We start from the raw sequence: 24,371 nt of genomic DNA, 5'->3' as shown, positions 1-24,371 counted from the left end.
GCTATCTATAAACTATGGTAAACATGAATTTTTATGTAGAGAGAGTTAAATTGTTGAGATTTATGTATCAGAATGTCTTCCAGATAATACTAAATATATTTAGCTAGTTCTTTTACCAAGAGAAATTCAAATACTTTATGAAATGACTCAGTTCATTGTTTCAATATCTTTATTGAATACCTAATGTCAGTAAATAACAAATAATTCATTTCTACTGGAGTATGTCTTCATTAATGGATGCTATTTACTTTCCCTATGTAGGCTAAATAATATATCATCTATTATAATCAGATAAAGTCCTCCTAACTCATGCATCTGTCTAAACTGGCTCCTCAGAGTAATTTATAATGAAGAAAATAATATGTTAGAAATCTCTGGGGTAGTAATCATACATAAATTCAGGGGAATTGGAGGAAAGCCCTGAGCTCCAGTTCAGGAACTGAGGCCCCTTAATATATGGATGTCAGCCTGTGAGACTCTGAGCAGAGAACCCAGCTAGGTTGTTCCTTGATTTCTGACCTACAGAAATCCTGAGATCGTAAATGGGTGCCTAAGCCACTAATTGGTTGTAATTAATTATGCAACAACAAATAACTAATACAGATGACCAACCATATTATTTAAAATACATTGTGTATATAGGTTGAACAATGTGAAATTTCTGGGATTTGACCATTTTTGATACATGAAATAAGGGCCATTTCATGGAGTTCAATGAATCCTTATTTAGATTACTTAATTTTTTGTGGTTATAGGACTGAGACTCTCAGCCAGTAGGGGTCATCTGCAGTTGCCCGCCGCATGACCTCTCATAGGTAGTTCATGTGGTAGTTTTGTTTCTAATAGGAGAATCTCTGACTACTTCTATATCCAACCCCAAAATTCTTTTTTAAAGAATTGCCTGACTAGGTCAGAGATACCTAAGGTAATTTCCCTTTTGGTAGACTAAAAGTTAACTAACTAGGGGCCTTAATTAAATCTGCAAAATCTCTTCACTTTTGCCATGTTATGTTGGTTAAAAGCAAGTTACAGGTCCACACTCAAGGAAAGGGAATTAAACAAGAGTGTGTATCATAATTTTAAATTACTCTCATCTCACATATGAATTTGTGAATTTTTTAATAAGATGGGGCTAAGAAAATGGTTTGTAATTTATTATCTAGAAAGTCAAAGTCTCTCTATCACTCTGTTTCTTTCTCTGTATCTTTTTTTTTTTTTTCCACTGTCTAGGTACTATTTATCTTAGTTTGTAAATTCTGAGCAGCAGATTTTCCCTTACACAATTTTATTAATTGTAGACCATTCATTATTCATTATTGTAAAGTCTGCATCAATTTTATTGTTGAGATGTGTTTGAGATATGTTACTTTTGCCAGTATACCTTCTGCTAAATACCTGGGACTACTTTCTTATGTTCAGAGATATTTTGTATTACATGATTATGGGGCTTTGTATTTTATTCAAATTGCCTTGGTATTCTGGATTTCTTAATTCATTTATTTATTCAAGAATATTTCCTTCTTCTTCTTCTTCTTTTTTTTTTTAGGAATCTCTATGTCCAACATGAGGCTCAAACTCATGACTCTGAGATCAAGGTCACATACTTCACCAACTGAGCCAGTCAGGTGCCTCATATTTTGAGATTCTACTGTGTGTCAAGGGAGTAGATGAATGAAGTATACAGATTCAACAGTGGTGCATACAGACCAGTAGGGAAGACAGATATTAGTCAAATGATCACATGAAAATAAATAAACTGCGTCTGTGACAATGACTATCAGAAAAGAAAAAAGAACATCATTTCATATGCGAATGACCTGACCAACTCATGCAAGTCTGCCATGTTTCCCTGAGTTAGGGATGCTTGAAGTAGGTTTGGAATATGAGATGGGATGAGGCTAAGCAGAGGGAGAAGAACAGTCTACATGAAGGGCACTGCATGTACTAAAGCTCTATGGTAGAAGGGAGCATGACAAAGATTAGGGCCCGAGAAAACCCCTGTTTAGCGGAGTTGAAAGATCTGTGTAGAATGAGACTGGCAAAGAAGTTAGGGACTGGATCATGCAAGGCATATTATATTCTACCATCTTTCTGGGAGCATTAGGAGACATTGAAGAATTATAAGCAGGAGAAGTAGTATGACTGGAAATAGTTTTGTGCTGGGCAGTGGACAAGCAGAGGACATTCAGGGTGACTCTACTTAGAACAGTTAGGAGGCAAGTGAGACACAGTAGAACACAGGTATAACTAGTATAGAAACAAAGAGATGGACAAAGGGGTATAGATTCAAGGGGCATTTACTGGGCAGTATTTATACATTTGGGGCTGAGTTGGATGTCTGATAACCAACCATGCCAGTTTGTGTAGAACTAATAAAGTCTGTTGATGCTAGATTAGATGAAGTGCTTTTGGTGCTAAAACCAAGAAAGTCCCTGCTAACCTGGGATGAGATGGTCACCATAAGAAGGAAAGTGAAGGATGATTATATCATGCTTCATACTGAGTCTGTCCATTTTGGTAGAGGGAATAATCTCCAGGATCTATCTCCCACTGGGGGAAATAATGGGCAGTTGGGTGATTTCCTGAGTTAAATTGATAAGTATCTTCCAAGCCTATAACTTCTCAAGATTTTACTCTTAAAGCATTTAGTATTCTCGTATATGTGAAAAATCATTCACCTATTTATTCCATCAGTATTTTTCAATTCATCTACTGAACCCATGGAGACGACATTCTAGTTTGGGTTGAGAGAATGGAGTAGGCTATAGATAAGTAGAGTCAGATTGCAATAAGAATTATGGGAAACTATTTCCCATGATGAGGGTTTCCAAGAGTGATAATGGTTGGAAGGTGCCTCGTAACTTCCATATGTTCAAGAGCCTAACTAGGAAGAGAACATTTTGAGCAAGATCTGAAACAGGTGAGGAATTATATTGGTCTGCTCCATGGGGAAGGGAATTCAGTTAGAAAGAAGAAAACAATGTAAATTCCTGAAGAAAGAATCTACCTGGAATGTTTGAAGGGCTGTGAGGAAGACCAAAAGTGTGGCTAGAGCAAGGAAGCAGAGAAAGATTCCCAGGACCTGAAAGGGGTGATGGAGGAGATGTGTGTTGAGACTGTGTACGTAATTCCTGATGAACTGTCTTGGTGGAGGGCAACAACAGTACAAGTTAATCTAGGTAATTTTCTTTTTAGTAGTGCCATCAATGCTTGTCTAAATTTCTTCTACACCTGTTTCTTGAGGATATGGTGATTTATTTCTGCTTTTGTAGTTTTGTTCCAAAAACATATTTAACTTGTAAGATCATTCATTTCTCCTCCCTCCCTCCCCTACCTCCTACTTCTCTCTCCTTCTGGTGTGTGTGTGTGTGTGTGTGTGTGTGTGTGTGTTTAAGATTAACAAATGTTTGCTGAGGACTTCTACATGCAAAACACTATACTAGGTATTTTTCACAAATTAGAATAGTTATTAGATTATCACAATGTTAGAGATTCATAACCTGAGAGTCAGAAAGGCACACGAGCAGTGTACAGATATAAACCCCAGTTGCAAATTCAGATCTGTTTCACTTTGAAATCCATGATGCTAAAATGTTTGAAGGAAAAATCACTGAATAAGGAAAGTTAACTTTATACATATAACTATATATTTACATTAGTACATATTTATGCCATATATAGACATAAATATACATGCATTCATACAATGTCTGTAATGTAAGGTATAAACTAAAGACATTGTGAGATTAAGATGATATTTGGTAGAAAAGTCAGGTGACTCTAGAACAATTAATAAGACAATAATAAAGTTGATTACGTAAAAAACTAAACAAAAACTAGAAAGGATTCTTTTTTACATCAGCACTCTGAAGTAAAGGAAACTTCTGGATGTAAGAGACTCGGGGGGAATGGGCGTGGAGGATTTCTTAACCAGATTACCTCTGAAAGACAGAGTGTAGTTTCAGGAATCAGGGTAGTGGAGGGGCTTAAGGCAGGTGTGGAGGGAGGGCTGTGGGGAGGAAAGGGGAAAGAAAGAACAGAGATGTTAAATGTCACAAAACAAGTCACTGAAACTGACTAGACACAGCCTCTACAGGGTCTTGACCACAGAGTGAAACCATGGAAGTTCGCTTGATCCGTGTTTGCTGGAATACTCTGAACATGATGACCTTTCCAAGTGAATGTCGGGTGCCAGTGGCATTTTTCCAGCTGAGCACCGCATCTGGATTTGATCATTAACGTGCCCTTCTTTATCTGTCACCATTCTCAGGCAATGAGTCCTACCTGGTCTTTGTTCCTTGTGAGCCTTTTGTTGGGATTCTAAAATACCAAAGGGGAAATGTTCCTCAGCTCTACATGCAGCATATCAGGACGTAGGAAATTTCTTTATCATCTGTCTAGTCTCGAAGAATCTGACAAGGAGCTTTTCAGAAAAACCAAAACGGAGGGCGCACAATATTTTGGTGGCAGGGAATGCATTCCCAGAGTGTAGTTTCCTGGTTTGTTTAAAGAAAATGAAACTGCCGGCCTCCAGTGAGCCTAAGATTGTGGTGATGATTGTGGCTTTGGAGAACAATGATCAGGGTGCCACGATTAACACAATGCAGGAACCAGCAAGCCTGAGAAGAAAGCACTACCTTTCTAGGAAGGAAAGAGGGGGGAAAAAAAAAAAAAAAAAGGAGCCTGGCAAGGAAGGTTGTTAACACTGGAACCAGATTTTAAATGATTATAATCTGTTCCAGTGGAGGTCTTTATAAACAAAAACGAAACAGAGCTTAGTATACCCAGAAGACTAGAGGTGTGGCTCTGCATAAGTTAAACTATAAATTAATTGACTATTATGGGTTTTTCCCATGGCCAATTTATATTTAATTACTGATAATATAAAAACACAAATTAATGAGACACTTTCGCTCATTGTATTGATCTTGCTTATGGCTCCCAGTTGCTTAGAATTTACCCTTACATTTCCTTAGCATGGACTCACATCCTAACCCATTTTTCCCAAGACCTGGCTAGACCTGTTCCCGCTACACTAACATTCCTAGTTACCTACCGTTAGTTCGTCATATTTATATACTCATATGTGAATCTTGGTGGCATTAGCTATTCACTTACACCTTCACAGTATTTTTTTAAAGATAGATTTATTTGTTTGTTTATTTAATGAGAAGGGGGAGAGAGAGAGTGAGCAGGGGAAGGGGCAGATGGAGAGAGAGAAAAGCAGATTCCCTGCTGAGTGGAGTGCTCAATGTGCAGCTGGATCCCAGAACCCTGAGATCATGACTTAAGCCAAAACTGAGAATCCACTGCTTAACCAACTGCCACCTACTACTTCACAATATTGTTTCATCTTCTATCCTCTCCTCTTTATACTTCAGGTCCCAAATGACAGTTACTTCCTTAGAGTAATTCCTAATTCCCCACTGTTTGTAGGTTTGCATAATCCTTCTTGATATCATTTATTTTCATTGTCTTTTGTAGGTATCCATACACCAGTCTTGATAGTGAATTGCCCAAAAGCAAAGATTATATTTACTCAACTTCAATCACTATATAATAACCACAATACATATACAAAAGCATGTAATATCATGAGTATTTTGAAATTAGGAACTAGTTATATATGTGTATTTAATACACTTCCTGCAGAATGCTTTCAAACCTATCCTGCATGGCCCACATCAATTAGCTAGTGAGCCATGGATTCCACTATGTGTCTCATGACTCTAGTTTTTCTAATTTCATTGTCTAAGATAAGACTCCCATAATTTTTACCTACATTTTTGGAAGAGCCTTCTAACTAGTTTCCATGTCTTCAGAGCATTGCCTTTCCAACACATCCCTTGCAAAGTAACCAGAAGTGTTTTTAATGATCTAGACATATCATGTTCTTGCTCAATGACAACAAACAAGAAAATTTTGATGTGCCCTAAGCAGATATTCAATCAAGAATGAAGATGGTGAGAAGCTGGGGACGCAATGAACTGAAAGTGAAAGCCAGCCCTGCAGATAATCAGCAAGAATAAGGATAAGGCCTCCCAAAGATCTGACTGCAACATTCTCCTGAGAGCACAAACAATGCTCCAACTAAGACCAGACCATGCCAGTACTATAACATGACCATACGTTCCCCTCCTCTGACCAGTGGCAGTGATCACTGCTTCTCTTTCATTACAACTCTAACCCAGGTTCCATCTTCCCACCTAGGGATCCTGAGTCACAAACTAGCTCCTGGTACTTACAGCATCCTGTTCAGAACTGACTATGGCTACCCTGACTTCTCCCTAAATTCACAAGACACAAGTCCAAATGCCATAAAAAGTCTATCCTTAATCCCCTTCATGGTGACCCCCAAGTTTGTTCTGAACATGCTCCCTACTGTTGCAGTACAATTAATAAATCTGACCTTCCTGGGCTCCAGGAATGCTCCTAGGGGACTTTGTTCATTGAACCATTGTATAACACACTTCACCAATTATGGGTTATAGTACCCCACCCCCATCCCAGTAACTTCTCTTTCCCACAATGAAGATCAGTGTCAATAATGAGAGGCAAATAACACTGATGAGAGAATGTTACTCATGGATTTTGTTTGGAGGAAAAAAGGTGGTAGATCAGTAGATCTACAGAAATAGTAAGCAAGCTGTTAAAGACACTGCTTCTTCTACCTAAAAGTCACCTTTCTATCCTCTGATCATAGGTCTTAATAGATCCTGACACCAAAGGCATGCCCTCCTCCAAACACATCATCTACTATCTTGTTATGTGCTACTGCTATGTCCATTTTCTAATTTACCAATTCCATTAGCCATTCTCTACATGATAAATCTCTATGAGAATAAAGTCTAGCTCAACTCTCATTTTTTCTGGGAAATTGTCTCCAGGTCCAACATTCAGAATTAATCACCTTCTCTTCTAGACTCCCATAATTCTTGAATTTGTATTAAACTTATTTGCTTACATATTTATATCTCTGTATCATGAGCCCTTTGGGTTTTATGAGTCCACATTTTTTATTCGTCATGCCCAACACAGTTTCTTGAAAACAGGGCAGCTCAATATGCATATAATTGATTAGTTTTAGAAGTACTGACCCATGTAAACAAATTCTCAAGGAACTTGTAAATAATCCAGGATCCCAAGTTAACATTTCAACATAACAGTCACATCTGGTTTAAAAACCAGAGGTGGTAACTTCTCAAGCCATTTTTAAAGGGCAATTCTCCTGAGGAGGCCAAATTATAGATCCAAATATTACCACTGAGCACCAAATTACAAAGAAGATGGAATTTTCTAGAACAGTTCCAAGAAGTTGTGTGGTATTCTAATGCACAGTCTTCTCCCATTTAGGAATATTGCTATAGAAATCACTGCTATAGTCAGCAAAACCCAGAGTATCAGTTTTCCTAAGAAAATTAGTTATAACGTTCTTATTCTTTGGTCCCTTACCACTCTTGAAGTTTGACTACGTTAGGCTGAACTACCCAAATTTTCCCCTTTTTCCATCAAAATTGTCAAATACCATCAATGCTACATGGTCCAAAAAAAATTCATACCTCCTAACTCCAAACTGGACTGTGATGGGTGAATGGATTAGGTTGTACCTTCCTTTAGTTTCATTTTACTATATATCACAGGCTGTCATCATAAAGATTGGAATTGGTTGTCCCCCATATCCTTAACAACAGATATACACGTCGCTGTTTAAGGAGAATTCTTCCTGCAAATGGTGAATCCTAACCATTTGCTATTTATTTTTACTGGTTTCAAACTGAGAGCAATGTTTTCTTGACCTTGGCCTTCACTTCATTAAGAAGACTAAAACCATCAGACTGACTACAGTGCCATCATCTTTAGAGACTTATCATACAGCTTCTGATCTATGAATACATCATTAAAGCTTAGAAAATTGGATCTAACTATGGTGCACAATGCACTTTGTTGCAGTGAATCCATCTTCAATTACTGACAGCATGAAATAGTCTTCTAAAATATCACATCAGGGTTGTTCTGATTAACAATCATTTCACAAATATGGTGATCTCACAGCATATATACTGAGAACAGAGTTGAAGATAGCTTTCATTGCACTTACTTATCTAACATGGTTGAAAACACCAATATTTTAAAAAGCTTTTTTTCCCTAATATATATTTAACATTAATCTGTAAAATTTTACGGTTGTAGATTTTATCTTCAAATTTTAACACTTGGGAAATATTACTACTTTGGAAGTTGATTACCATCTAAAGAAACTGGTTATAGTTTGGTATCCTAAAATTTATAGATTTTTTTCTATTTCTCTTTATATTCCTCCTAGAAATTTTTGGCTCAGGCATTTCAATTTACTTTTCCATTAGTTATAAATACAAGTTGAAGGTGACAACACAGTTTGCATAAGCAAATGAGTTGGCTGAATGGACAGGGAGCTCTAAGTCACATGTTGATGGAAAAAATATGAATATACAATTCAAAGATAAAAAGTTCAATTCTTAATTATTGTGCTGCCTACAAGACACATAAGTACTTTTTTAAAAGCCTCATTTATTTAAGGTTTTTGGAAGAGAATTTTTTTAAATACAATTTTGAGGCATTGTTTCAGATTTCCATAAAACTTGCAAAGAGAATATAAAGTTCCCACAAACTTACATCCAGTTTTCCCTATTATTAACACATTACATTAGTGTTAGATGTTGGTCATAAATTATGAACCAATACTGATGCATTTTTACTCACTAAAATCTATTCTTTATTCATATTTCCCTAGTACTTTACTTTATATCCTCTTCTGTAACATAATGTTCATCATGTTTGCTCATCATAATCATGCATCCTTATGCTTTCCTTGTTTTTTAAATTTGACTTATTTTATTTTTAATATTTTTAACTTTAGGTATAATTGACATACAATGTTACATTAATTTCAGGGACACAAATAGTGATTCACCTTTTCTGTATGTCATGCTATGCTCCCCACAGGTGTAGCTACCATCAGTCCTCATACAATTCTAGGATTTTCCTTATTTTTGTTGGCCTCGACAGTTTTGAGAAATACTGATTGGGTATTTTGTAGAATGTCCCTCAGTTAGGATTAGTCTGTGTTATTCTCATGATTAGGCTGCAGTATTTGGGGGAATAAGACCACAAAGATAAAGTGTCATTCTCATGATGACATATCAAAGGTATGTAATATCGACTTGACTTGCCCTTGTTAAGTTAATCTTGATCTCCTGAATGATGTATAGTTTGTCAGATCTCTCTGTAGTAAAGTTACTCTTTTATTCCTTTCTATACTGTACTCTTTAGAAAAATAGTCACTATGTGAAGCCTACTCTTAAGCTGTAGGGAGTAAGTGAGGGGGTCTCCTTGAGGGCAGAGTATCCACATAAATTATTCAGAATTCTTCTGCATAGGAGATTTATTTTCTCCCTTTTATTTACTTTTCCAAATAATTAAATAATTGGTCTAAACTCACTGCTATTTATTTTTACATGGCTATAATCCAACACTAAATTATTTATTTTGTTTCTAAAATTGTTGCAGTTTTGGCCATTGGAAGCTCTTTCCTTTAGCTCCTACATCCCTTTGACATATTGCCATTCAATTATTATTTAAGCACCTCATTTTTGGGCACTACAGTATGAACAAGCTCATCCTGTAGATTCTCTGACTTAGCCCTAGAAGCAGCTATTTCTCCAAATTCCTAGTTTGTTTTGTTGAGAATGGCATGAGAAACAAAGATGCAGACACCAGGTACGTTCATTGCTCCTGAGTTATAATTGCTATTAGGCCCTTTTAGCTGGAAGAGGAAGGGAATATATGTTCATACTACTTCATGCAATTTGCAAATCTATAAATATTTCTATATGTATATATCTTTATTTATATTAAACTAAACATTTTTTTTAAAGATTTCATTCATTTATTTGACAGACAGAGTTCACAAGTAGGCCGAGAGGGAGGCAGAGAGAGAGGAGGAAGCTGGCTCCCTGCTGAGCAGAGAGCCTGATGTGAGGCTTGATCCCAGGACCTTGAGATCATGACCTGAGCCAAAGGCAGAGACTTTAACCCACTGAACCACCAAGGCACCCCTAAACTAAACATATTAATGCTGATATCTCCAACTCTAACTCATTAACACATGGCTCATTCTAGCTTCCTCCCCCACATCATCTGTAACTTCTACTCTAGCACGAGAAAATTGATTCCCACCATTCGACTTCCATTAAGTTAATTGTTCATTTCCAGTAATACACACACACACACACACACACACACACACACACGTTTTCAAAAATGTTAACTGATAACCCCATGGAAAACATTTACAAAATTAAGTTCAGTGCCATATATACGTTTTTTTCAGTCTTTGTTTTAGTCTCCATTCATCTCCAAAATCACTTAGTATCTTTCCCCCTAACCTCTTCAGGGAAGTTATTTGATGCTTTTTTAATATAAGTCCATATTTTTGTCATGTGACTTTCATTCTGGAATCTCTGGCTAAGTGGCATTTTAAATATGCATATACTAAAGTTCATTATTTTTGCTGTGAAGTTCTATAAGTTCTGACAAATGCCTAGGATCGTGTGCCCTGTGGTATGTTACCATACAAAATAGTGTCGCTAACTTAGAAAGTTTCTTATGTCTCATCTCTTCAGCTCTCCTTCCTTCCCGAAAGCCCTGGAAACCACCGATATGTTTATTGTTTCTTTTTTTTTTTTTTAATATTTTATTTATTTATTTATTTGAGAGATAGACAGTGAGAGAGAGCATGAGCAAGGAGAAGGTCAGAGAGCGAAGCAGACTCCCCATGGAGCTGGGAGCCTGATGTGGGACTTGATCCCGGGACTCCGGGATCATGACCTGAGCCGAAGGCAGTCGTCCAACCAACTGAGCCACCCAGGCGTCCCTGTTTATTGTTTCTATAGTTTTATTTCTCCCAGAATGTTACATAAATGAAATCATACAGTATACACAAGGTATTACATACTGTACATACTATATTATATAAAGTATGTATTATAAGGCTTTTCTTTCTGATTTCTTTAGCAATATGCTTTCAGGTTTCATCTGTGTTTTTGAATGGCTTGGCACTTTATTTCTTTTTATTGCTAAAATGTATTCTAATACATCAATAAAATGTATTCTATCCCAGGTTGTTTACCCATTTAGTGACTGAAAACCATTTCAATTTTGTTTTGTTTTGTATTATGAAAACCATGTTGAATAAAACTACTGTAAACAGTTGTCTATAAGATTTTTTTATGAGCATAAATTTTCAGACCAATTAGGTAGAAACATAAGAGCACAATTTCTGGTTTATAACCATGTTTCATCATGTAAGAAACTGTCAAACTGTTTTCCAAAGTGGTTGTCCTATTTTGCATTTTACCAGAAATAAGAGTTCCACCAGGAATGAAAATTCTCGTTGTTCTAGATCTTTGCCAGCAACTATTATTGCCAAATGTGAGATTTAAGCCATTCCAATAAACATATTATGGTATCTCATTTTTCTTTCAATGTGTATTTCCCTAATGACAAATGATATTGAGCATTGTTTTCAAATGCTTGGCATCTGCATATCATCTTTGGTGAAGTATCTGTTTAGATATTTTGCCCATTTATGAACTGGATTGCATGTTTTCTTCCTGTTGGGTTTAAGAGGTTGTTATATATTTCAGTTACTGCTTTAAGTGTATATTTTGCTAACATTTTCTCCTAGGCTGTGACTTATCTTCTTATTCTCATAACAGTGTCTTAGAAGGATATGAATTTTTAAATCCAATAAAGTCTAAATCAGCAATTCCTTATTTAACGAATAGTGATTTTTTTATTCTGTCTAACAGCTCACTACCACATCCAAAATCATCTAGATTTTAAGTTTTTTCTAAAATATGTAATTTTACATATTTTACATTTACATCTGTAATCCATTTTCAGTTAATTTTTGTAAAGTATGCCAAAGCTGTGTCTAGGTTTTTTTCTTTTTCTTCTTGTTCTTCTTTTTTTTTTTTTTTTGCATGTGGATCTCTGGTAGTTCCAGCACCATTTGAAAATGACTATCTTTTCTCCCCTAAATTGCCTTTGCTACCTGTGTAAAAATCATTTGAATATATTTGTTTGGGTCTGTTTATTAGATTCCATTAATTTAAGTGTGTATTATTTCTTTCTTTTTTTTTTTTTAAAGATTTTATTTATTTATTTGACAGATAGAAATCACAAGTAGATGGAGAGGCAGGCAGAGAGAGAGAGGGAAGCAGGCTCCCTACTGAGCAGAGAGCCCGATGCAGGACTCGATTCCAGGACCCTGAGATCATGACCTGAGCCGAAGGCAGCGGCTTAACCCACTGAGCCACCCAGGCGCCCAAGTGTGTATTATTTCAACAGTACCACTCTATCTCGATTACTGTAGTGTTATAGTATGTCTTGACATTGGTTACTGTAAGTCCTCCAACTGTCTTCTTCTTTTCCAGCCTTGTGCTTGCTATTCTGGGTTCTTTGCCTTTCCATATAAATTTCAGATTCAGCTTGTTTATATATAGAAAATATCTTATAGGGATTTTTTTGAGATTTCACCTATTCTATAGATCAAAGTGGAAGAATTTTATCAATATTAACTCCTCCAATCCATGAATATGGAATATTTCTCCATTTATAGACATCATCTATGATAGCTTTATCAGTTTTGTAGTTGTATGCAAATGTAGCATATATAAATTTTGATATATTTATACATAAGTATTTCAATTTTGGCATTATTCTAAATGTTTTTTTATTTCAAATTTCATTTGTTCAACACCTGTGTACAAGAAAACAATGGAGTTTTGTATAATGTCCTTTATCCTGCAACTTTGTTATACTCACTGATTAATTCAAAGAGTACTTACATGAATTCACTGGAGTTTTCTACATACACATTTGTTTCCCTTGGTGAATAAAAGCAATTTTATTTCTTCCCTTTAAATCTGTTTGTTTTTCTTTCAAATCAGTATAGATTTTTAGCCCATGGCTTCTGGTATGATATTGACTAGAATATTTCCTCAACTTGATAAATACTTCTCAAAAAATAGCTACAGGTCATACCATACTTAATTTCCAATTACTGAATGTACTCCCCATAAAATCAGGAACAAGACAAGTATATCTGCTCTCACCACTTTTATTCACAATTGTACCAGTTCTGGCCAACAAATTAAAAGGCCAAAACAATAGCAACAGAGCATGCAAAGCATGCAGTTAGGAAATTAATTGATTAATTATTAATTCTCTCTGTCTATATAGATGATTTGATAGTTTATGTAGAACATCCAAAAGAATCTATAAATAATTCCAGGACTCAATGAGTTCAGAAAGTTCACAAGAAACTATAAACAACAAAAAAAATCAGTTACATTTCTATATCACAGCAACAAATATATAGAAACCCAAATTTAAAAAATACTACCATTTACAATAGCTCAAAAACTGAAATGCCCAGGTGTAAATCTAATAAAACATGTACAGGATTCTTATGCAGCAAGACAAAAACATACTGATGGAAAAAATCAATATAAAATTCAAATAAATGAGGGACATTTGATTTCCACAGCTTGGAAGGCTGAATATAGCCAATTCTCTCCTAAGTGATAAGCATATTTGATGCAGCACCTATCAAATCTCTGTAAGTGTTTTTGTAAATATAAATGAGATTATTTTAAAATTGTATGGAAAGGCAATAACATGGAGGACAAGGGGAGATGGAGATGAAAAGGGAGTTGAGGGAAATTGGAAGGGGAGGTGAACCATGAGAGACTATGGACTCTGAAAAACAATCTGAGGATTTTGAATGGGCGGGGGGTGGGGCTGGGAGGTTGGGGGTGGTGGGTATTAGGGAGGGCACAGATTGCATGGAGCACTGGGTGTGGTGCAAAAACAATGACTACTGTTACACTGAAAAGAAATAAAAAATTTAAAAAAATTGTATGGAAAGGCAAAATAACTAGAACAACTAAAATAATTCTGAAAAAGAAGAATAAAGTGGGAGGAATTATTCTAATTGAATTAAAGACTTACTGTATAGCTATAATTGTCAAACTATGTGCCATTTTTGAAGGGATGGACATATAAAAGAATAGAACAGAAGAAAGAATCCAGAAACAGAGTCATACAAAAATACCCAATAAATTTTTCATGGTGGAACAAAGACAATTCATCAGAAAAGATGGATAGCCTTTCCAACAAGTAGTGCTGGAAAAACTGAGCTTCTATAAATAAGCAAACAAAAAAGTTGACCTCACCTTATACAATGCCTAAATTCATATCTTATATAAAATTAATTTAAAATGTATTATAAACTTAAATGTAAAATATAAAATTATAAAACTTTAAGAACTTAAATAGGAAGTTTTCAGGCCTTAAGGCATAATGAAATGTTCTTAGACCTGTCACCAAAAGCTAAATCTGTAAAAGAAAAAAATTAATTAATAGCTTATCATAACTGTGAAAAAATCCTATTATGTGAATTAATAGACTAACTGGGAAGAAAATATTTGTCAACCACACAGATGGGAAAGGACTCACTTCTAAAATATGTAAGTAACACCCCAAATCCAACAATTAGAAAGAAAACAAAAACCACCCAATTAGAAAATGGATAATTAACAAAATGACAAATAATTATATGAAAATATGTTCAACATCACTAATTATTAGGGAAAAGAGATATTATCACACAACTATTAAAACATATAGATTCTGGTGACAATGCACAATTTTTACCAGACAAATACTGAGGACAATACAGGAAAACTGAATCTATTTTCATTCACTGCCAGTAAGAATGAAAATAAACTAAACTAAACTCAGTAATTGGACTTCTGGACTTTTATCCAAAACCCCAAAACTTACACCCACACAAAACTCTGTACTCTCACTTTCAAAAATGACCTTTCTTTATTAATAGCTAAAACCAGAAACATCCAAAACATTCCCCAGTAGGCAAATGGTTAAACTATGGTACATCTGTATCCATGGACTATTACTTAGCAATGAAAAAGAAATGAAATATTGATACACACAACAACTTGGATGACTCTCATGGACATTATGCTCAGTGAAAAAGGCCAGTCTCAAAGGGTCACATGATCTATGATTTAATTTCCACAATATTCTCTGTATTATAAAAATTATGCAGATGCAAAGCAGATTACTGTTTTCTGGGAGTTAGGAATAAAGAGAGGTGGAGGGATGTGTGGAACTATTAAGGGTAACCTAAAGGAAGTCTTTGTGATGATGCAATAATCCCATATGTTGATTGGGATGATTGCAGTGAATATATACATTTGATAAAATGATATAGAACTATGCATACATATTATATAAATGTCAATACTCTGCTTTTGATCTTGTATTGCAATTATTTAAGAAGCAATATTTGATAGGGAGAGAATGGGTGACAATATGTGGGATATCTCTGTACTACTTTTGTAGCTTTTTTATATTATAATTTTAACATGAAAGTTTAAGTTGTTGTATTTTCATGACTTAAATTTTACAAAAGTATTTATTCATTAATTCAACAAATATTATTAATTGCCTCATCTACCTGTACTATTTCAAGTGATGGAAATTCACCAGTGAGTAAAGCAGTTTCCATTCCCATGGGCCTTCCATTCTAGTTGGGGAGAGGGGGGGGTTACATAAAATAAGAAATTTAATCTGCAGGTGTTGTGTCAGGTGGTGACAACAGGGCAAGTGACAATTAATGATGGGGAATGGGGAGCACAGCTTTATCCATGGTGATCAAAGGAAGCCTCTGATGGGGTTCCAGGACATGAACTTAAGTAAAGGCATTAGTTAGGAGGCTATCTGGAGACATTGTTCTAAGCAGAGATGACATCAAGACCTTGAGATTAGAGAAAGATTGGCATGTTCAGTGAAGCCCAAGGAGCTTATATGGCTGAGCTATGAACAGTAAAAGATTGGAAGGAATTGGAATCAAAGTAACAAGTGGCCAAATTTTGTATAGGTGGTAAGAATTTTGGATTTTACACTAACCTGGAAACCCCTTGAAAATTTTTGAGAAAAGTGCAATATGGATTAAAACTAAAGAAAATTAAGACAATTAAAATTTAACATTAAAGAGTATTACTATGGTTTTATTTACTAGACTGTAGAAAGGCTTGGATGGATGGTATAACCCAAGAAAAAACCTGCCACCCACAAATATACCTCATCTTTTGTGATGAAACTACAGAAATTTGATTTTCCAGAGACTTAGAAACACCAGGATTATTAAAATTGTTTATCTCTTGTCAAATGTCAAGATCATCTATATTTAAGATATTTGGTAGATAGTTTCTTCACAAAAATATTGTGGTGCATAAATAGTTTTAGTCTCTACAGATTCATTAATTCAGAAAACAACATACTCCATATATATAATATCTACTTTAATTCATTAATTCATTAATTCATTATATATATATGTGTATATATATATGTATATATGGAGAGCATATTTAATTTTATTTTTTTAAGATTTTATTTATTTGAGAAAGAGAGAGAGCATGAGTAGAAGGAATGGTTAGAGAGAGAAGGAGAAGCAAACTTCCCACTGAGCAGGGAGCCTGGTGCAGGACTCGAACCCATGACCCTGGGATCATGACCTGAGCCAAAGTCGGATGTTTAACTGACTGAACCACCCAGATGCCCCTGGAGCATATTTTATTTTGTAGAAACTGGTATTTGTTCAGTAAATACAGATGAATGAATAAGTTAGACATCAGAGGGCTCCTGGGTGGCTCAGTCAGTTAAGTGTCTGCCTTTGGCTCAGGTCATGATCTCAGCTTCCTGGGACCGAGCCCTACTCAGTGGGGAGTCTGCTTCTCCCTCTTCCTCTGCCCCTACTCCCCTGCTCATGGTTTCTCTCTCTCTCAAATATGTAAAATAAATCTAAAAAAAAAAAGATAAGATTTCAGTCTTCTATTGTCTCACTATGTTTTATAGGTGACTGATGTATAAAGTATAACAGTGCAAGCATGTGGGAGGAGACTCTATAATAGAAAGAGGTGTAAGTTATGGAGAAAGGAAAAAAAAAAATCATATCCTTCATGAGCTCAGATGTGGCACCTGATGCATGCTGAAGGGTAAGTAGAAATCTGCCCTGTGGCCAAAGGAGAACATTCTAGGGGCACACCTAAGTAACAGCCAGTACCCAGGCAAAAAAGTGTGAAAGATGATAAGTGGTTACAGTATCGAGTTCCTAATTTTCATGATGCATAGTTGTGCAAATACAAGCTCTGAACTATAGTTCCAGGTTACACTTCTTATGGGCATTTTAACCTCAATATGTCCATATTGGTAGAACTAAAAGTGGCTGAGTATGACTCAAGGTCAGGACATTGAAAAGGAATCTCCAAATGAGGTTTCAGAGATGGGCATAAAAAGCAAGAACTTTATTTGTAAGAGATGGGGAATTAGGATGATTTTAGTAAAAATCATCATGATCATATTTACCTCAGAAGTTCTGTTCTGAGAACAGAATGGAAAACCATTAGGAGAAGTATGAAGTCTAAGACCAAGAAAACCACTTTGCAATCTATTTCAATACTCTTGTCTAGAAATGGTAATTGCTGGAACCAATGGAGTGTTAGGGAAGGAAGGGGATACATGGGGAATGGATAAAGAACACAACAGGATAGAGATTGAGGGGAGAGAAGTAGAAGATTCAGAACTGTTTCAATGTAGCAGGAGGATGTGGAAACAGAAGAATCTAGGCAGCTGCGAGGGCGTTAAGTAAAAATGGTAGAAATGATGTTATCATTGACAAAGGAAAGGGAAGAAAACTTGGAGAGCAGGCAGTGATTGTGGGACAAGCCTAGTGCAAACTCAGTTTGAGCACACCAGGTATAAGTACACAGATGTGAGTTTGGGATGGAAATACAAAAATGAAAACATCACCTCTATGTAACAAAAGAAAGATTAGCAGATGCCAACACCACTTTTTCCAGTAACTGTTGGTATTTAGGATCCTGGGTTAGGTTAAGTTGTAGCAGAGTCCACTTTGCCTCTAACTAAGTTAGCTGTTTTGTTTTTATTTTGCCTAGCTGGGCCACATGGAAGGTAGGCTCTAGAAATAGCTTTTTGTAATTACTTAGAAGCTTTGCGCAGTGGCAGTATCGTAGCCAATGAGGTTTATCCGAGGCGCGATTATTGTTAATTGTAATTACTTAGAAAAAAATGGAGGAGAAAGAAAAAGGAAAAAAAAAAGGACAGGAAAAGGGAGGAGGAGTAGGAGAAAGATGAGGTGGAAGAGGAAGAGGGAAGTAGCAACAGCAGCTTACATATAAAGAAATCAAATTCTTTCTCCATCCCAACATTTTTTGGTGCTTTCCCACATCCTCAGGGAAAAAAGAGCTTTGTCCTTTATTAGTCTCTTTGAGATATCTTCATATCATAACTAGATTTTGACATCTAGGTGCAGGAGTCCCAACCTTACATCTTTTCTCAATAGAGAAGCTGATAATGATCATGGATCAGAATGATAGGGATGACGGGACGTGCAAAGCAAAAGTAGCACATATTGTCACTGGCTATCTTTGTGGAGATGACATGGGAACGTGGGATAGAACCTGTAGTGTTGTTAAATTATGGATTAGCACCAATCTCATTCTTGAACTTATGTCAAGTTCTGAACAGGTTCCACTTTTAATTACAGCCTCCCTTAAAAGGCACTCTTTAATTCTTTATTAAGTGAGCAAACTCATGTATTTGATTTGATTTCAACATGTAGATGATGTCTCGTGATCTGTAGGTGAGATCCAGTCTATGTATCAGAATGAAGTATGCAGATGTGCTGAAATATGGCTTAAATGTGTTAGTGGCACAACTGATGATGGCAAAGAGTTAATGGTAATAATCTATCCCAAAAAGTGAAACGTTACATTGGAGAGGGTATGTGCTTTGGTGAGTGCTGTGAAGTGTGTAAACCTGGCGATTCACAGACCTGTGCCCCTGGGGATAAAAATATATGTTTATAAATAATTAAAAATTAAAAATTAAAAAACAACAACAAACAAACAAACAAAAAAGTGAAACATTAAAGGTTATATCATGGGTGACAACATTAGGGATTGCTTCACAAACATGTCATCAGTGCCCTCAAGAGAACATGGTAATATGCTAGGACTTCTCGGTGCCATATGGCAGGCAATATACATGTTCTAGGGCAGAAACATTGTCCAAAGTCATGTAAAAGTCGTAAGAACAATAAACAACAAACATGGCCATTTTGTAGGGATGAATACAAAAGTCTATATTGATTATAAAATTAGAATACAAGGCCCAGAGGTTTTATATTAACAAAAATCTCTTTAGAGTCTGTCCCCAAGACCTCATAAAAATGTGTCTTTCCTGCTTTCCTTAGGTCAGAATATTTATATTCTGAACAAGATTGAATAGGATTGTCTCGTGAAGTTTCAGGCTCTAGAAGCTCAATGAAATTTAGAATGAATTTTGCCACCAGAAAAAGTGCAGTTCATTAGATAGATGACAGACAGCATATGATGGCTAGTAAGTCATTGGCTCTATGTGTTTCTTCTCATTGGCTACTGGGTCATTGGGGCTGATAAAATAATCACTTTGAACAACAGCCAGATTTTATACTTATTGGATATACTTTAAAAAAATCATGCTGTATTATCTTTAATTAAATACAAAGAACTTTCCAATCATTTCACTCACTCTTATCTCTCTCTTCAATAATGGTGAGGTGGATATATTTTCCTTGGGGAAAGGAAATCTATGATTTGTTGATTTCATTCACCAGTAATGAAAATTTTGGAGAGCATTGGTGTCTTTCACATGAAACACATTCAGAGAATAGAATGTCTCTCTGTTGGAGATCATACAAGTTCTTCCCAGGTTAGCACCCCAGTCATCATACACAGGTTCCCAATGTCAAACTTGATGAAACTGGTCATTTTGCCAGTCTCAAAATCAATCTGAATAGGGAATCAGTCACCAGACGAGGGACTCCTTTTGTACCTTTCACAACTTGTATTTAGCCTTCTCAAATGTAATATGATGCACAACAAAGTAACACTTGGCATCATAGTTCAGTGGAAATTTTCTACAGTCTCATCAATCTGATGGCATCCATAAAACCATCATGGTGGGTTATATCAGTTCAGAACTTGCCATCAATCTTAGTAAACTGTTGCACATAGATCTTCTTTACTTCATCTGTCAGGGTATGCTCAAGTCTGTTCTCTAGAAGAATGATGAAGGGGAGACATTCTTTCAATGTAAGGGGACTAGCAGATGGATAAGGAGCAAACACACTGGTTATTTTATCATCATATAGTGCTTTGGAGCTGCTACACACTTCAGATGTTTCTTGGGCCCACAAACCATGGCTGTGCTAGACATGGAAAAAGACACGTGTCATTGTTTTTTGGGAAAAGGACAATTTTAGCTCTCTTACACTTTATTCCCAGGATGAGAAGTTTGACTTAAAATTCTGAACAGCTTACTCTCCAATTGACATTGAGGCTAAAGGTACTATTAAAAAAAATACCCTGGTGATACATATGATATTTATTGCTACTGTTTTAAATTGAACAAAACAGAAATACTAGTGAAATTATTTAAAAGAGAAACTTGTTGAAAATATGGTCCACAGAGTCAAAAGAATAGCTAAAAAGCAATTTGGCCTCAGAGAGGACTATAGCTTGGCTCTTGCCCAAGATCTAGGTAGTACAGATTAATGGACAATCTTTTAAGGGGTCCAATTTTTAGAAGAATCCATTTTACCCATTTTTTTTTCTTCAACCCTGAGTTGCTTAGGTAATAATTCAGATGCCCAGGAAAGAGAGTATGGTGAACTGGTTTATTCACAGCCTGTTGGCTCTTCGGCACCTTTACTGGTGGTCCTTTGAGCCTGCATACAATGGCAGGAAGGCAGTATGTGGGGCTCTGGACACACGCTGCACTTCTTTTAACTACATGAATTTGCCGTTTCATTGATTTCTGATTGTCAGTCAGCTTAAACTTGCCAAATAAAGTCATTATTCAATCAAGATTGTTTTGACTAGTCTTATCACACACTTAATTTTTTACATATCTGGCTACTGAAAACCTACAGGGATTTAAATCACTGCCAAATAAAATTTAAGTTTACTTGGAAAATTTTTAATCAGTCTGTTAATTGAACATCTATTATATGTAAACCAGGTGTTATATCAAGAAGCATAGTTTTTTTTTTTTAAATTCAGCATATAAACACAGAATGTAAATGCTTTATTCAGGTAATAAGTTGAGCTATTCACAAATAAAAAAAATTAAATATATATGCCTTATAATCCATCATATGCTAGAGCTGAAACTCCATAAATCCTTGCCTTATTAGGCAGTCCCAGCCTCTTCATGGTAACATGTGACCAGATAACTGAGTTCTATTATGTGTCCCACTCTCAAGCCTTTCCAATAAAATCATCCCATGTGATCTTCCAAACATCTTTTCCTCCATTTGATTGGTGGGTTGTATTGACCATGGTGATTATCAGAAGTCACTTATTTTGTATGTGGTATTGCATCCTTCAGCCCGAGTCTGTGAGTGACTGTGGGAAAGATACTTTCTCATTCTCCAAACTATGATTAATTGGATTTTACGAGTGAGGGGGAAAAAATGGTCTTTTAATAAAGAAACTGAAATTATACGATTTAATTATTATAGCACTCACCTTTCTTATAATACAAATGCATACCACATAGGGTGGTTGAGGGGCTTAAATGAAATAAAGCATATACAGAGCTCAATAGAGTTCCCACCATAAACTAAGACCTGCAGTAGAAGTTCATTGTTAGGAGTAGGTAAACTGTATTTAGCTAAGTAGGAAGGGAAAAACTATATTCAATTATTTTCCAAAAGATTGTTAATATTTATTCATTTAAATAAATTTGTATTTGACTAATTTTTTTTTAAAAAATTTTGCATTTAGGATCAGTGCTGAAGTTTTCAATTATCTTTTATAAGTCAAAAAGTTGTGGCATCAAACTGAACAGAAATACTCTTTTTTCCTCAAATATATCCCAGTGTTATATTTCATTTCTAAAAATTAGTGTTTCCAAAAGCTCTTTTAGACCTATCTTATTTTTCCTATATCCATATCTAATGTAAAAAAACTCAGGGGCATCTAGGTGGCTCGGTTGGTTGAGTGACTGATTCCTGGTTTTGGCTTAGGTCATGATCTCAGGGTCCAGGGATCAAGCAGGGTTCCACACTCAGTGGGGAGTCTACTTGAGATTCTCTCTCTTCTCCCCCTCTGCCCCATCCCAAGCTTGCTCACACATACATGCTCTCTCTCTCTAAAATAGGTAATAAATCCTTAAAAAACTCAGATACAGATTAATAATGTAACTATTAAGGGAAAGAGATGTGAAAGTTAAAAATAAGTCATGTTGGCCTTTTGTTCCTTAAACTCGGGCCACGAGTACTGAATTTAAAAAAAAAAAAAAAAAAAAAAAAAAAAAAGATGAGAAAAAATAAACTAAGTTGATACCAAGTCAGAGACTTTAATATTTTCTGGAGCAGCTTGGTAAGAAGAATTACAAGCCAAAATTCTTTGTCAAGTAGTCATTGCAAATTTCAGGCTATTTGCTTATAATCCGAGGAAATATTTAATTGCTTTATTTCTTGCCATCTAATTTTAGAGTGTTGGAGAGAAGGGTGCCTGATCAGAATGTTGGCTTGGGTTGAATGATCCATTTTCCTACATATATAAGAAATTAGACTCCAAAGTGACAGGTACTGTGTGCCAAGGTGGACAGATCCAAATTCTTAATCAAACTTCCATGTCTGTGCAATATAGGTTTAATTTTTATAAAAATAAGATAGACCTTGATGTAATTCTATTTAACATGTAGAAATTGGAATACAACCATGAACCTTGGTGGTTCAATTGCTTGAATTTCCAACTCTTGATTTCAGCTCAGGTCATGATTTCAGGGTAGTGGGATCAAGCCTTGCATGGGGTTCCATGCTCAGCACGGAGTCTGCTTATCCCTCTCTCTCTGTTTCTCCCCTGGCACTCTCTCTCAAGTAAGAAAAAAAAAAAAAAAAGTTAAAAAAACGATCCAATCTTGCTGCAGTCATATGAGTTTGACAGATTGATAATCTCAGGAACCTTGGAAGTAGTCTCATGACATGGACTTAAGTATTTAATTGAAGCAATGTGTGGCCATAAGCCTATTGCAGAGATGGAAAATGAAGCCACTTTAAAAAAAAAAAGGTATTTGTTTTTCTTTGTTAGAAAGAATTCAACACTACCTACTCACTAAGGTAGTCATGGAAATGAAAGGTTGTACTTGCCAACATCCTGTTTAAGTCTCCATGTTGTCTTTCTGCCTATAATTAAAAGAATTATTTCAAAAATACTGAACTCTTCCTGTGTGTTTGCAGTAAGTTGTTGATGCTATGAATCCGGTGACTTTGATGCAAACAGTAAAACCCCCAAATCCTTGTATGCCCCCTAATCCAGATAACAAAACAAAATAAGACTCTTTTTTTTTTTTTAAATCTTTTGGTAAATTCACAGTCTTTTACATGGGGGTAAAATTATAGCCTTAATGTACTTTATGAGGTTCACCTAGAACATGATTTTAAAGTCTCTAAGGATACTGTGTTCTCTGCAAGGTCACAGTGACACGAACAAAGCAGCCTGAATGACTAATGGAGAAATCTTTTGTGCCTCTGTGCAGATTCCTCAATGCAGACTGTTGGATTTGACGTTGGAATTCAAAACAAAATCTGTTTCTGATTAGATATAATTAAAATGTTTGCTTGTGTCAGGTACAAACTGTCACTCCCAACCTCAGCCCAGCTCTGCTTTCTTAGAACTCGTAGAGGCTTAGCTCTTGGGGTTTAGAAAGCTTACAGGAAAAATTTAAGTCATTTGTGTCACAGTTTTCTGGAATACCCAATAAATAAGCAAACAAGCCAGGAAATGAGGAAGTCAATGTGCTAGGAACTCTCTGTTAACCGTTTGATTATGTTCATTCCGAACAAAATGATGTTGAAAAGTTTGTCTTCATTGTGAATACTAATTTGCACTGGGATGGTGGGTGAGTGTCCTGGGTATGCATTCATGCTGCACGAAAGGGGCTGGTTCTCTTAACGTGCGAGGTAAACAAATAGTGGGATCCCCTGATGAAGTGAGCCTTGGATTTTAGGGATGGGTGTGAGTTCATTAACTCCCTTCCTAGCCTGGTCTATCAGCACAGATTTTCACACGGGATTTCAGATCCTTTATATCTTCATAGGATATAGAGATCCAAAATCTGGATCCCCAAGTTTCAGCTTAAAAAATACAAAAATTTATTTTTTGCTT

The 24,371-nt window shown here is 35.8% G+C and overlaps 2 pseudogenes; one reads left to right on the top strand and one right to left on the bottom strand.

The window, feature by feature from the left end:
* The first annotated feature begins 18,141 nt into the window (after positions 1-18,141).
* LOC122903762 lies at positions 18,142-18,226 on the top strand (annotated as a pseudogene).
* Positions 18,227-19,717: 1,491 nt separating this feature from the next.
* Positions 19,718-20,397, bottom strand: LOC122903485 (annotated as a pseudogene).
* Between the last annotated feature and the right edge of the window lie 3,974 nt (positions 20,398-24,371).

This window comes from Neovison vison, chromosome 3, assembly GCF_020171115.1.
Source record: "Neovison vison isolate M4711 chromosome 3, ASM_NN_V1, whole genome shotgun sequence".
Taxonomy (NCBI): Eukaryota; Metazoa; Chordata; class Mammalia; order Carnivora; family Mustelidae; genus Neogale; species Neogale vison.
Note: the sequence above shows the minus strand (reverse complement) of the source record. Positions and strands in the feature narration are given on the sequence as shown.